Source organism: Lactuca saligna, chromosome 7 (genome assembly GCF_052625555.1).
Source record: "Lactuca saligna cultivar CGN05327 chromosome 7, ASM5262555v1, whole genome shotgun sequence".
Lineage (NCBI taxonomy): Eukaryota > Viridiplantae > Streptophyta > Magnoliopsida > Asterales > Asteraceae > Lactuca > Lactuca saligna.
Window position 1 is genome coordinate 123,490,202 of NC_136423.1, and position 17,140 is coordinate 123,507,341.

Below are 17,140 nucleotides of genomic sequence, written 5' to 3' on the forward strand. Positions count from 1 at the left end.
TAATCATAGTATTCTGGAATTAACATCGGAATTTTAGTTGATGAACCAAGCAAGTGAGAGAAAGAAGTCATTGAATTCATGTTGAAGTTCGCCATTGATGAACACAGAAAATATCTGAAAACTTGAAACCTTGATGAATTTCAGAATTTATCAAACGAATTGATCACAAAACACTAATCGATTACTCGATTTAACAATTCAATTGCAGAATCAATTCAAATCTGAAGATCAAAAGTTATTTTCAAAATCAAAAATGCGCGGAAAATTTTGAGTAAAATTCGTAACTCAAAAAGCAAATGATTCTTATACGAAAATCAGATCTAAGCAGTTTGAATCCTGCTCTGATACCAATTGATGAGAATTGTTATCGAGAATTTATAACAGAAATGATAGATTTGTATGAATTAAGATAAAGAACACAGAGAGTAAATATTAATCAGATCTTATATTGATAAAGTCTGATTACAGAGTTAAGCAGAAGTGAGTTCAAGCATCGTACTACAACTTCTAGCCTAAGTCCCTATTTATAGGGAACCATCAAAAAGTATGCTAAGTCTATACATTTTATCTTCGCATAAAAATGACTTAGTAAAATAGCATAAAATGCGAAACTATACAAAACACTCTATTCGACTTTTACAATATACATCAACAGTTTGTTTCGTTCATCCTGCTTCAACGGTTTCCTAAGAATACAAGTTATTTTGAAAAACGTCAACATATATAATGTTGGTGAGTTGATAAGAATGTTTATGAAAAATGATTTGTATAATTTTGAAACCACCAGAAAATCCGATGTTTTCTGCAACTGTTTATTATGTTTGTGTTAGATCTTGTATTAATGCATGTATGTTTTTGTTTATTTGACTAAAAGGGTTAAAGAGAATGTAGAGGGAATGTAATGAGCATGTTAATAGAATGTTCCCAGACAACCCGATGTTGTCTGTAAAAAAGAAAACTGCCATACCAACCCCCGAGGTTGAGTACCAGTACGAGAATGTTTCCGAGTAATCCAAGACAAAAGAGAATGGTCTTCCGTAAACTTCATAACGTTAATTCCTCTAACTGAGTCATCATAACCATACTAAATAATGACAATTTCTCCTGTCTTAGCGTTGTTGGATGCCGGTTTTGATTTTTGATTATAAGGTTTCCGTCACCCTAGACTGAGTTAGTCTAACTGTAGCAAACAGCTCAAGTGTGGGGTGTCATCCCCATATAGATCTATACATAAATCCCCTGCTCTCCCTCCAAGAGACTCTGGTTATACAGGCTACGATCATACACTTAATAGGTGCCAACTGATAAAACTCACTGGATCCTTAATCTAATTTACGCGAAGAAAAGTATAAACTCATTCCAAACCCAATGAACCATGTAAGTGAACAACTAAGGCATCACTAAACATGTAAATCATTTCAAGGTTCAATTGGAATGAGATTATATAACATGGGCCCGAAATATATATGAAAGGACAACTAAGGCTCATTTCACATGTAAGGTATTTACAGGCCCAAATAACACACAAATAGTATCCAAGGTACGTCGCACATGTTAATGGGTCAATGAGGCCCACTAAATATATAAAGAGTATACAAGACCTATCACACATAAAAATGGGTGACTAAGGCCCAATAACCTAGAAAATGATCAAATTAATTCGTTTCTTAGTTTATCGTTGGTTTTGGTTCAAGTATTCACTAAAATAAGAATAAAAGCCTACTTTTTGTAAAAATGACGTTCTTGGCCCGATAAGCAAAAAAATTTACAATTAAGGCCCAATTTTTGTAAGAATAACACTTTAGTCTCCATTTTGTTCAAAACTTGTGTTGATGACTAGTTTGTGGTAAAAATAACATTTTAAACCCATCTTTGTCAAAAATATCATTCTTGGCTTGATTTTTGTGAAAACAAACATTTGTCTGGTTTTGGGCTTTTCTGACCTAGTTGTTGGAAAATTCGTAGAAAAATCATCGTAAGTCCAAATTTGGATCCGTAAATTCTGGAAGTTTGGCAATTTTGTCTACTTTGCTCACAATTTTTATGATAATTTTTATGGCTTCAAACTAGTGTGAAATTACTCACCTTCATAGGTTTGTCCGAAATTATTTCAAATATGACAAGCAGTTTTGTAAAATTCACCAAAAATTGTAGAAAAATCGTATGAAAACGTGAGGGTAGTCATTTTAAAGGTATAATCCTGAATCTTTTGCTTGTAAAATAGTTCTGAAAAATATTATCATTTAGTTGGTCAAAACAGTTCGAGATTCGACCAAATCTTTTCTATCAAGGGCTGTTTTCTGAGTATAGTTTATAGATCTTTAAATATAACACTCATTTTTGCTATTTCAAGTCTATAAATCCCAAATCTACTAGTTTACATGTATTATATATGGTAACACATACTTTTCTCAAGGTTTTCATGTAGATCCAAGTGATAAACTTAATATTCTTAACATATTTTTAGATTTATTAAGTAAATAACACATAACCACCAAATAAATCATGAAAAACACACATATTCATGCATACATACATAGATCTACACAACACAACTTGTATTCCCTCCCAAAACAAAGTGAAAATCTAAAATGGGGGGTATGAACCCACCTTTTCTTGGATGTTTCGGTTAAGAAGAAGAATGGAAGAAGATGATGTGATTTTTGGTCCTAGGAAGCTCCTTGGGAGGTTTTTGGGCTTGGATGGGTTCTAAGATGAAAGATCACGAAATTTCATGAGTTAAGAGGATATTTTCAAAGTAATAAGGAAACTAAACCATGGATCTAAGAAAAAACTTACCAAGGATGATGATTTTGGTGAAGAATCCTCTTGAAGCTACACCCAAAAACTCGAAATTTTGGAGGAAGGAGGGAGGTGTTTTAGAGAGTGTTTTGAAGATGTTTGAAAGGTAAATGAGAGAGGGGAGGGGAGGGGTTTTGGATGATAATAAGAGAAGAGAGAGAGAGAGAGAGAGAGAGAGAGAGAGAGAGAGAGAGAAATAGATATATATATATATATATATATATATATATATATATATATATATATATATATATGGTGAGGTGATGTTTGCATGGAAGACCACCATGCAAACATGAGGTGTCTAATGCATAATATTCCTCCTTTTTCCTTTACTTTTTTTGTCTAATAAGTATAATGGGCCGAAAAATTGGGCTAAAGAGAGATCAGCATGAAATGATTTGGCCCATTATTGGTCTTGTTTGAATTTTTATGAAGCTTCATGCATTTTTCGGCCCATTGGGCCCTTAAGAAGGTTCACGGCCCAAAATGGTAAAATGAACGGGTTTATGGCCCATTAAGGTTAATTAAATCATTTATGACCCATCATGGTCCATTAGAGGTAGAATGAATCATTCTAAGCCCAAATGGACCAAAATGTTATAGATTGATGAATTTATGATTTATTGGTCCCTTAGGCCCAATAAGAGAATCATAATCCATAATGAACTCGAGTCGGGATTTCTAGGGTTTCCAACCCGTATTTGAACATATGAGATGTATTTGAACGAGCATAGAGTATGATATTCTCTTAGAGTACAAGTTATTACACTAGGTGAATAATTTCATGAGAGTAGAATTTCCTAGCAAAAATGCTAGTTGTGACATTCAATTTTATAACTTATGAGTTAATGTTGAGTTTTATGAAAAGTCTCTTGATTTTCTGTAACTTGAGGACAAGTTATGGAGTTCATATAACATTTATGATAAGACTTTTCATGTTCCATAACTTCAAGACAAGTTATGGAACTCATTAAAACATCTAGATCAGTTCTAACAAGGAAAAATTATCATATAATATTTTGTTGATCTAATCTAACTTATATAGCAAGACAATTCATATCAAATAATCCAAATAATTAACCTATCATCTTAATATTTGACAATTGTCCTTTCATTTCCATAACTTGTGAGTTTAATGTCATTTTAATGTATGAGACTTTTCATTTTCCATAACTTGAGGACAAGTTATGGAAGTCATTAAAATCAGTTAGATCATTATTTTAATTAACACAATAATCAAATAATCCATAATCTAGTTAAACTCACAAGGACCGGATAATTCATATCAACAATCTTCAAGAAATTAGCCTGATCATATAAACTAATACAAATCTTGAAATCATGACAATTATCTTTTAATTGGATTAGCATGATCATTACCATATCAAAAAACAGATTTCATGGTTCAAAAACAGTTTGGGGTAATGATGATAATCTAATTCTGGACAAAAACTCGAAATTTTGCACACAGGAGCACCAACTCGGCGAGTATATGAACTGGACTCGTCGAGTTGGTCCATTACTGGGTAGACTCGTCAAGTCAGCTAGTGGACTCGGCAAGTTCACTAGTCAGAAGGCAAAAAGTTGACCTTTTCAACTTTAAAAAATTAGCAATCATCAAATATAATAGAAAACAATCCTAAGCTTTAATACCACTGTTGGGTTTTGAGCACTATAACACTCCTATGGTGCACATGCAACCCTAAATGCTTTCGATCTATGCTTTCTCTAATTATACATGCATATTTTCAATTTTACAAAGAATTGTCCTAACTAGCATACATTTGAACAATTGAATGATACAACTAGTTAGATGACTCACCTCTTACAAGGACTTGTAGTTCTTGACCTTTGAAAGCTTGAGCACCTCAAGTGTGATGCCTCTAATGGTTCACAAACACCAATATGCAAAAGGTGGCTTTAAGAGAATAAGTTGCTTAGCTCACAAAGAAGATGTTTGGTTCATGAGGGTTCTATTTATAGTGCTAGGGTTACATCTTTGCAAACCCTAATGACCTTTCACATTCTTATGCTCCATGGGTTTAACCTCCATGGATTATTTCATTTGTTTAGCACGTCTACATAATCATAGATCATTGGCCCACACTGTAAGAATCATTGATTTACATAATCAATCCAATATTTAGTTAGTCTCTTTTGACTACAAAATCAATTCTTGATCATTACTAATTAAATAATACTCCCTCCGTCCCAAATTGATTGTCCACTTTTGACTTTTGAAGTCTTTTTTCTTCAACTTTGACCTTAAATATTTTTATTTGTGTTATATATATATATATATATATATATATATATATATATATATATATATATATATATATTACATGATAAAACTTATAAGAATGAAAAAAAAAAATACAATCCATTCATATATTTTGCATTAAGTATTATCTATCAAAACAAAAATATTTAAGGTCAAAATTGAAGAAAAAAGACTTCAAAATTCAAAAATGGACTATCAATTTAGGACGGAGGTAGTAATATGATTTCATATTAATATATTATACTTGTAATATATTAATAAATCATAAATAACATTATTCTCAACATTCCATCCTATCAAATTGCATTGGTGAAGGAAACCCAAAAGGACCATGCTACAATCGGGTCAAGATCCTAGTAATAGTTATGGGCTTAGACACCAAATCCAACACCCCAGACAGATGGGCAAAGTGAGATGACCATCCAAAACTTAAAAGATATGCTCTAAGCCTATGTGATAGACTTCGGCAAGGCATGTGATACCAATTTTCCTCTAATCGAATTCTCGTACAACAACAACTATCACACAAGCATCAACGTAGCTCCCTTTGAGGGCCTTTATGGACGAAAATGCCAATCACCTCTTTGTTGGGCGGAGGTAGGAGACACACAGTTGGCAAAAGGGTAGGTACTAAACAACACTCTCACTGGGCCCAAGATTATCCAGAAAAAACTGAGAAGATCGTTCAAATTAGGGAACGACTCCAAGCATCTCGAGACCGATAAAAGAGCTATGCTGACCGGCAACGGAAGCCCCTATAATTCCAATTCGATGATCACGTAATGCTTAATCTATCTCCATGGAAAGAGATGATACGCTTTGGAAGGTGGGGAAAGTTGAATCCAAAATACATCGGACCATTCTGAATCCTTGCCAAGATTGGTCTGGTGACTTATAAGCTGCAGTTACCACCCGAGCTCAGCAATGTACACCCTATCTTTCATGTGTAAAACCTAAAGAAATGCTTATCTGACGAGACCCTCGTTGTCCTGCTTAAAAAAATTGAAGTGAATGAAAATCTCCATTTCGTTGAGGAGCCAGTTGAAATCATGGATAGAGAAGTGAAACAAACCAAGCAAAATCGCATTCCCGTTGTGAAGGTCCAATGGAGCGCCAAGTGAGGGCCAAAGTTCACTTGGGAACACGAAGATCAGATGATGCAAAAGTATCCCCCCCCCCCCATCTTTTCCCTAATTCTTGAAGGCTACTCCAGAACAAATTTCAGGATGAAATTCCCTCTAACGGGGGGATGATGTCACTAAAAGCAAATTAGGGTTATGATGTTGATCCTTCTACTAGATAATTTCCTCTGTGTAACCTTGTATCATTACATTTAGTGAAATTTAAACTTCAATGCTATTAAGTTCCTACGTTCATACATTGTGATTCAAGCCGAAACAACCTCATGCAAGTCTAAAACACGATTCAATAACCCAAGTCCAATAAATGTTGGGCCTTAGCCCAAGAATTCTTAGCCCAAAACCCTTGTTGGATCAACACTTCTTCATTGGGCCCTATTGGTCCTATAACTTCTCTAATTGGTCTTGTTGGGCTGAAAACCCTTCTTTGGGCCCTTATGGGCCAAAAACCACCATTGGACCTCCATTGGGCCGAAAGCTGTCAATTGGCTTTTCTTGGGGCCGAAAACTCATACTTGGGCCTTATTTGGGCCGAAAACTCCTTATTGGACCAAAAACCTTTCATTGATTATTAGTGGGCCGAAAACTCTTTTGGGCCAAGCCAAAATCAAAGCCCACCATCCTTTTGGGCCACCCTTGCGCCGAAAACCCTCTTTAGGTCAGTTGGCCTAACTAAAACCAAAAAAGAAAAAGAAAAAGGATGGGATAAATGAGCATGCCACCTCATGTTTAACCAACATATAACGAAGCATTTACCCACCATACAACCAAGCACCTCCCATCACCTTTAGGAGAGGTCACTGCTTCTTATCCCCCCCCCCCCTCCCTCAATCTCTTTAGGAGAGGTCAACGCTTCTTATCCCCCCTCCTCCCCACTCTCATTTCAGACTTTTCTTTGAACTCAATTTCCTTTCATTGCTCTCAAGAACAACCTCCATTTTCTTTCAAAAATCTCAAGTTCATCACTATAAAAGTTTGATTCTAGGCTCTTTGGTAAGTTCTATGTTAAACTCAAAGTGTTTTGTTTCATGTTTATGCCAAGATCATCCCACTTACACTTTCGTGTATATGACCCTTAGAGAACCACCATTTCGAGAATCTCACTAAGAACACAAGCTAGGCTCAAAATTTCTTCTTCTTCTTCTTCTACATCTCGATAATTCCCAACTTGAGCTTCATATCCCACTATTTTCATGTTTTTCATGCTTTTAGGGGGGGGGGGAGGGAATACAAGTCAAGTTTTGTTTAAATATTTGGATATTTGCATGCACTTGTGTGATTATGTAACAATTTGTGTTTGAGATGTTGAATGCTCCATGCTAACACCCCATAAACTCGAAGACTTACTAGACTCATGAGGCTAGGGTAAATCTATCCTTTAGAAATTTTCATCTATCTTAGGTATTTGTTAAAGATGAAACAAGTTCACAACAAAAAGAGTCATTAAAATATGTTCAAATTTATAAAGTATATGTTATTAACATTCTGTGTTATAAAAGTTTTATGGATATGTTTGTTCACTTAAAAGTGGTGAAAATATGGGTTACTGTAACGCCCGCGTTTCAAGGGTAGGCATATCATTGATGTAATAGTCTAGGTTAACCAATGTAACTCTTTTTGAAGTATTAATGATGAAATATTTGAGTATTATGTGAATTATGTGTTTATTTTCTTAATTATTATAATTTAATGAATTAAGAATAAAATAAGCATCAAACTTTAAGTGTGAGATAAGCCTGGTATCTTTGCATAAATATGTAGTGGTTGAAACATGGATTCCGAAGATATAAAGAATGCCGAAATCCGAGTTATAACGAAGAAGTTATGACCTGTCGAAGTTTCGTGACAGAACTGGCAACGTTGAATGATGTAAAAAGTGAAATTTACGTTAGAGCGATATTTAGCCTTAGTGATCTAAACAAAAGTCGTAGAGTTTGTTAAATCGAGATTGTGCATAAAAAGAACGCCCAAATCTGACTTCGTATGAGGAAGTTATGATTTTTCGAAGTTTCAACTTAACAGTGTGCAGCCCGAATACTCGACTTGAGACCGAGCAGTTTTTAGCCGAAACAATCTAAAAGAGAATCGAATATCTCGTTAATAGTAGTGAAAAGATAAAAAGATAGGCGGAAACGGACGTCGGATGAAGAAGTTATGAATTTAAAATGGAGTTTTCCTGTCCCAGCCTACTAAAAATAAATAATAAAAATAAAGTCAAAATTAGCCGACGGAGTCAAAACGAAAGTTGTATAGCGTAGTCTCACCTACGCAGAGATATAAAGAACGTCGAAAACGGAGTTCGTATGAGGAAGATATGAATTTTTAAAGTTTATTAAATATTTTCGATATATAATTTAAATATAAAATATCTAATATTCTCCAAAGGGGGGGGGGGGCGATCCTATCCAGGTTACGCCCAGCGTACCTAGATTTACGCCCAGTGTAAATCGAGGATCCAGACCCTATAAAAGGGAGTCGAGTGCAGCCGAGTGTTTTGCTCATTTTCTCTTCTCTCTCTCTCTCTCTCTCTCTTCCCCCCCCCCCCCCCCCGGTTTTGCATCGCTTTTCGTGCAAGAATTATCCCGAAGCCCCGGTATCATTCCCGAGCCCCGAAGCAAGTCCCGAAGCCCCGAAGATCTCGAGAAGTGCAATTCCCGAGCCGAAGCTCTGCCCACGAGAAGCCCGGTTTTTGTGAAGATCTTCCAGATCTGCCGAAGAATACTACTTCTATAAGTCGTAGTGCTGTCCGATCATCTTCTGATCAAGTGAGTATGTGGTTACTTTCTTCTAACGCATAATTATAAAGTATTTTATACGAAATACGTGTTATGTGTATATTTTGTTGTTATATGTGTGAATGCATATTCACTTTCTTCTATCTCATAGATATGATTTATTCTCTATGAAATACGTCTTATGTGTATGTGTCTCATTTGTTGTTTGGAATATGTATTGAATGAGAATGCTATACAGGTTTTAAACTGTGTATAAAAATATATATTTTTATCAACTAATATATCGGGTAGAACATGGGTAGATATTTGTGTGATAAACAGATGAGAGGCCTCGATGTTGTTTTTGATTCAGTCATCTAGCAGAGTTTAGATGACGACCATAGACTTTTCTAGACAGTCTTGTGGAACGCTAGCAGGTTCGCCACCTGTAGGTGTTAATGAACTTGGGTGTTCATTCGCTATACTCCATCCCCCTCATGGTTGCCTTATTTGACATATATTGCTGGGAAACCCCAAATGCATGTGTTGTCGCCCCGATGAAATATTCTAAGACTACAAGTCCCTTGTGTTAGTTGTTTTAGGGACGTAAAGTGAGAATAACGGGAATGGGTAATTGGGTTATTGTTGGTTGGTGGAATTAAATATGATTATTTATTGTGGATTGAAAACCCTATATGCTCACCAGGCTCCCAAGCCTGACCCACTCAGTTTATTTGTATTACAGGAAGTGGCGCAAGGGCATAAGATGGATGAACCATCAAGTTGTTTTGTTTACAAGTTTGTATATGTATATATTTGTTGAATGACTTGTAATGTTATCGTTTATGATTTATGGTCTGTATCGGAACATGACATCTTGAGTTTTGATTATATAATGAAAATACATTTCTTTATGAAATGCTTTGATAAATATTATTTTATCACGTTTTGTTTTTGGGAACAAATTTTGCAACTGTTTTAATCAAAGGATTACTCTGAAATCATTTTAAAAGCATAATTAAACCGGTCTTTTTTGGCCGTGATTTTGGGGATGTCACAGTTGGTATCATAACATTAGTTTAAGCGAACTAGGAATTTGTAGGATTTCTAGACTTAAACTTAGAATGCTAAGTGAAATTGTGAGATGCGTGTCTCTAATATTTTAGACACGAGCACTAGTTTATTTTAGAAAAGTTGCCTAAACTGCTTTTATGTGCTAAATGTTATATGTTGCCATATATGATATTATTTGTTCGGATCTATGGTTTGTTTCCGACCGGATCTGGAAACCTTATGTGTGTAGGATTCTATGCGTACGTCTACGATATTAGAACTAGCATGTAAACGTTTCGGAGTGATAAGGATGATTTGAATATCTATCGTGAATAAGGATCTAATTTCACCTTATTCGGTGTATAGATCAAAAATGGTGAGAACAAGAAGTGGTGTTGGAAATGCTGATGAAAACAGGAATCAACCACCAGTGATTGAGCAAATACCTGTTGTAGCTGAAGCATCGGAGTTAATAACAATGGCTGGTGTACAAATGATGATTTAAACAATGTTGGATCGACAAAATGGAGGAGACTAGGCGGTTGCTTCAACAGAATCTTGAAGAACTGTCAATTCATGTGGAACAGCCCGAAGTGAATGGAGGGCGATCTGAAGGAGAGAACTTTAGTGGAGTTATTGGTCAAGAAAACCCACCTATTAATAGACGCAATAACCAAGACGGGGGAAATAATGGGCTGGGATGCAAGTACAAGGACTTTTTGACTTGCAAACCATTGACCTTCACTGGAAAGGAGGACCCGATCGGAGTGATGGATTGGATCTCCGAAATGGAGTTAGCCTTCATGACTTGTGGCTGCAGAGACAAGTTGCAGACTACCTTTGCAGTGCGTCAGTTTCGAGGTGGAGCCGTTCATTGGTGGAACACTATAGGGATGACTTTAAGCCCTAATGAGCCACTACAATTATCATGGGCAGAGTTCTTGGCGCAGTTCAAGCACAAGTTCTGCTCGGCTCAAAATCTGTTGGAGTTGGAGAATAAGTTTCTGACATTGACGAAAGGCAACATGTCAGTTGATGAATACACTAATAACTTTACAGAAAAGATGGATTTTGCCATGCGCATCGTTCCAGATGAGCTAACAAAGGTTAACTGGTATGCAAAGGGACTCCCATGGGAGTATGCAGTGCTAGTGCGTCAGGCACCTACTTTAGAGGCAACTATTTGGGTTTCCAAGTCTATTGAGGACATGATCAAGGGAAGATCTGCCAGCAAGGTCGAAGTTGGCGAGAAGAGAGAGTTTGAAGGAACTTCATGTTCCAATAAGAAAAGCAAATTTTTGAAGTCTGATTCGAAAAGTTTGGAGGAAAAGGAGGCGAAGTGAAATGGTGTGAGAAGTGCAAGAAAAATCACTTTGGGAAATGTAGTGAGGATGTAACCTGCTACAAGTGTGGAAAAATTGTACATTTTTCCAACGAGTGTCCGTCCAACAAAAGGATGTGCTTTGGTTGTAACGAGGAAGGAAACATTTTGAAAGACTGCCCGAAGAAGAAGGAGGCAGCTAAGCTCAACATTCCACCAAAGCCGAAGGCAAGAGCCTTTCAAATGACACTTGAGGCTATGAAAGATGTAGTTGATGTCGCTTCAGGTACCTTTCTCGTAAACAAATTACCTCCTCAAATTTGTTTGATTCTGGAGCCAACTACTCCTTTCTTTCGCATGAGTTTGGTAGAAAACTAGCTTTGCCTATTGATAGACTAGATAATGCTTTATTAGTAGAAGTTGCTAGTGTCAAGGTTGTACCTATTAGCCATCGTATGAAAAACATCTTAATTGACTTGAATGGGAATAAGTTTCACGAGGAATTATTGCCTATCGAACTAAATGGTTTCGACATCGTGTTGGGAATGGATTAGCTTAGCACCAATGATGCCGAAATATTGTGCAGAAAGAAGATAGTAAAAGTAAACCTGCCAGGGAAAGAGTCATTTATGGTGTACGGGGAAAAACGTCGAGTAAATTCTGGAATCATTTCCCTAATGAAAGCCAGAAAGTGTTTGACCAAGGGATGTACATCATATTTAGCATTCTTGATTTATGCTAAGAAGGAAAAGAAGGTGATGTAGAGTATTCCAGTGGTTGGTGATTATCCGGAAATATGGCATGAAGATCTTCCTGGATTACCACTTGATAGACAAGTGGAGTTCAGAATAGACTTGTTACCAGCAACCACACCGATAGCAAAAGCACCATATCGATTAGCACCGACGGAGATGAAGGAGTTGATGATGCAACTTTAGAGTTATTGGACAATGGTTTCATTAGACCTAGTTCATCACCCTGGGGAGCTCTGGTGTTATTTGTGAAGAAGAAAGATGGAAGTATGAGAATGTGCATCGATTACAGAGAGCTGAACAAGGCAACAATAAAGAATAGATATCCGTTGCCGAGGATTTATGACCTATTCAATCAACTACAAGGTTCAAGTAATTTTTTGAAGATCGATCTAAGGTCAGGATATCATCAGCTGAAGGTAAGAGAACAAGATATCGAAAAGACTTCATTCAGAACTAGATATGGACACTACGAGTTCTTGGTTATGTCGTTTGGACTAACCAATGCTCCAGCAGCATTCATGGATTTAATGAATAGGGTTTGTAATCTGTTCCTTGATAAATTTGTGATAGTGTTCATAGATGACATTCTGATTTACTCGAAAAGCCAAGAGGAGCATGGCAGACACTTGGGAGAAGTGTTAGAAGTCTTGAAGAAGGATAAGTTGTATGCAAAGTTCTCCAAATGTGATTTTTGGATTAGAGAAGTCCAATTCTTGGGTCATGTGGTCAACCAAGAAGGGAAAATGGTTGATCCGGTAAAGATTGAAGCTGTGATGAAGTGGGAACAACCGAAAAGTCCCACGGAGATCCGAAGCTTTTTAGGATTAGCCGGATATTACCGAAGATTTATCCAAGGCTTTTCTTCGATTGCTAGTCCATTAACAGCTTTGACCCACAAAGGAGCTACTTATGCTTGGAGTGATAAGCATAAAGAAGCATTCGAGAAGCTAAAGAAGAAGCTATGCGAGGCACCGTTACCTTCTCTACCTGATGGAGTTGAAGACTTCGCTGTTTATAGCGATGCATCTGGGGTTGGATTAGGTTGTGTTTTGACCCAAAGAGAAACGGTGATAGCATATGCATCTCGACAGCTGAAGGAGCATGAAAAGAATTACCCGACTCATGATTTGGAGTTGGCAGCGGTAGTTTTCGCTCTAAAAATATGGAGGCAATACCTCTATGGCATGATGTGCAAACTTTTCACTGATCATAAGAGTCTCCAATATCTCTTTAATCAGAAAGAATTGAATATGAGGCAACGACGCTGGCTGGAGTTACTCAAGGACTATGACTGTGAGATACTTTACCATCCCGGTAAAGCTAATGTTGTCGCTGATGCTTTTAGTCGTAAAGTCAATCTTGAAAGAAAGAGGCCAAGAGCATTGAGAATTGAATTTGTCACGACAATTTTGGAGAGTATAAAGAAAGCTCAAGAAGAAGCTTCAGAGAAGAATGACCGAAAGGAGGAACGTTTGGGTAAAACATTAGTGTTCGGCATAAACAGTCACGGACTGAAGGTGTTCCAAGATCAGATTTAGGTACCTAAGTCCGAAGGAATTAGAGATCTTCTGATGGAAGAAGCTCACAAAACCATGTACTCAATTCATCCTGGCAGTACTAAAATGTATAGGGACCTTAAACCCTATTACTGGTGGCCGACGATGAAGCTTGATGTTGCAAAGTATGTGGCCGAGTGTGGGACTTGTGCGAGAGTCAAGACACAACATCTGAAACCATATGGGAGTTTAGAACCTTTACCTGTGCCTATGGGTAAATAGGAAGACATTGCGATGGATTTTGTCACTAAACTACCCTGAACAAAAAGTGTTCACGATATGATTTGGGTGGTCGTTGATCGCTTCACTAAGAGTGTGCACTTCATAGCAGCCAATGAGAAATGGTCTATGGAAAAGCTTGCGAATTCTTACGTGAAGGAAATTGTGAGGCTTCACGGTGTTCCGTTATCAATTGTGTCAGATCGTGACAGCCGTTTCACCTCACGATTTTGGGAAAGTATACAAGAGGAATTGGGTACCAAGTTGTGTTTGAGTACAGCTTACCATCCACAGACTGATGGTCAGAGCGAACGGACGATACAAACACTTGAAATTCCAAGGTAATTGGGATGAACATTTACCTTTGGTAGAGTTTTCCTACAATAATAGTTTCCACTCGAGCATAAAGATGGCACCTTATCAAGCTTTGCACGGACAGAAGTGCCGTATGCCGTCTTGTTGGCTTGAGGTTGGGGAAAAGCAGTTTATGGGGCCCGAGATGGTCCATCAAACCGCTGAAAGGTTGAAAATAATTAGAGAAAGAATGTTAGCAGCTCAGGATCATCAAAAGAGCTATGCTGAGAAGAAGCAAAGGCCGATGACTTTTGAAGTTGTAGATTAGGTTTTTCTTAAAGTCTCACCATGGAAGGGACTTATAAGATTTGGTAAAAGGGGAAAGTTGAGTCCAAGGTTTATTCAACCATTTAAAGTTCTTCAGAGAATTGGGAACCAAGCTTACAAGCTCGAATTACCCAAAGAACTAAATGGAATTCACAACACTTTTCATGTGTGTAATTTGAGTAAGTTCACGGGAGAAGTTCTTGATATAATTCCAATTTCTAAATTGAGAATTGATGAAAACAAGAGGTTAATTGAAGAACCAAAGGCAATTGTTGACCGAAATACTAAGAAGCTTCGATGCAAGATGGTCGGATTAGTGCTTGTCCGTTGGAAACATTCGAATGGGCCAAATCTCACTTGGGAAACGGAGAGTGACATGTTGAATCGCTATCCGCATTCGTTTGTTGATGTGTGATTCCGGGGATGGAATCATCCTAAGGGGGAGAGAATTGTAATACCCGCGTTTCCAGGCTAGGCATTATCATTGATGTAATAATCTAGGTTAACCAATGTAACCCTTTTTGAAGTATTAATGATGAAATATTTGAGTATTATGTGAATTATGTGAATTATGTGTTTATTTTCTTAATTATTATAATTTAATGAATTAAGAATAAAATAAGCATCAAATTTGAAGTGGTAGATAAGCCCGATATCTTTGCATAAATATGTAGTGGTCGAAACAAGGATTCCGAAGATATAAAGAATGCCGAAATCCGAGTTATAACGAAGAAGTTATGACCTGTCAAAGTTTCGCGACAAAACCGGCAACGCTGAATGACGTAAAAAGTGAAATTTATGTTAGAGCGATATTTAGCCTTAGTGATCTAAAAGAAAGTCGTAGAGTTCGTTAAACCAAGAGCGTGCATAAAAAGAACACCCAAATCTAACTTCGTATGAGGAAGTTATGATTTTTCGAAGTTTCGACATAGCAGCATGCAGCCCGAATACTCAATTTGAGACCGAGCGGTTTTTAGCCGAAACAATCTAAACGAGAATCAAATATCTCGTTAATAGTAGTGAAACGATAAAAGGATAGGCGAAAACGGATGTGGGATGAAGAAGTTATGAATTTATAACGAAGTTTTCCTATCGCGGCCTACTAAAAATAAAAAATAAAAATGAATTCAAAATTAGCCGACGGAGTCTAAACAAAAGTTGTAGAGCGTAGTCTCACCTAATCGGGGATATAAAGAACGTCGAAAACGGAGTTCGTATGAGAAAGATATGAATTTTTGAAGTTTATTAAATATTTTCGATATTTAATTTAAATATAAAATATCCGATATTATCTAAAGGGAGGGAGTCAGTGATCCTATCCAGGTTATGCCCAGCGTACCTGATGGGTTTTAGCCATAAGAACTTTCCTATGTGCACATGCAAAACCCTAATGCTTGGATCTAGGCTTTCTAATTAAACATGCTTTGAATCCAAGACTTCTAATAGCTAATTAGGTTAAATAACAACATTGAAATAGATCTAGAATCATACCTTTGGATTCCTTGTTGATCTTGTTGTCTTGGAGCTTCTAGAGTCACAAATGTCACTCCTCTAATGGCTTACAAACACCAATAGCAAGCAAGATGATTTAGGAGAGAGGAGAGGGGAGGAATTCGGCCAGAGTATCTCTACTTTAGATGGTGTGTCGAATTCCCTCACCCCTAGGGTCTATTTATACTTGTAGACTCCTTAAGGGTTACAACCTAAACCCTAATTGGATAATCTTCTCTTAAGGCTATCCAAATCCATTCCATAGATAAGCCTTTGGACGATTTTAGCTATCCTATATCTCATAGAATTCGTCCAAAGCATATCCCAATGGATTTATAGTCTAAAGTTTAACTATCAAACAATTGACAGTTTATACCCCTTTATTTAATTAATCTCTTTAAGTCACCAAATTAATTCAAATTAATTTATGACTTATATTAATCAAATAACCATATATTATTCCTTATAATATTTACTCTCTCTTAATAAATCATCCATCAAGTTGCTATGGTGAAGGCAACCCAAAAGGACCATGCACAACCGAATCAAATACTTGCCTAATATAGTTGCAGCCTTAGACACTATTCCAACAGTCTCCCACTTGGATAAGTCTAGTAACTATACAAGTACAATTCGGTTTGGAATCGTAGCTCTCAAAGACGCTGTCAACTCTGATCTAATCAATCTTGTCCTTTAGATAAGGGATCGTACAGTCCTCTGTTAGATATCATGCCGACAATCCTATGGAATGGTTAGTCAAGCATTTGATTTCTCGATCTCCGATTTATTTGACATAGAAATTAATCAAACACATCAATTCAGTTCTGACCGGGCCCGGCACATAAGTCAAATCAAATCATCGAGTGGCCGAGATATCGCTTTTACCTTCTTAGATAAAAGTTACAGATAAACTTCGACTTATATGCATTTACTTATCCATTAACCAACTATACACAACAATGCGTTTTATAACACCGAGTTACTGATGCGTTTTCGCATTATCAATGTACAATCAATTAACAAATAATAAACCATATATCTAGGTTTTAAGACTATATGATATTATTGTCTTGCGATCACCTTTTATATCGTATTCCATAAGGTGATTCCAGCAAGCGCGGGTTTATTCCAATGCTCAAAACCAGTTCATAAGCACTCATGAATTAATTACATTTATCTATTATA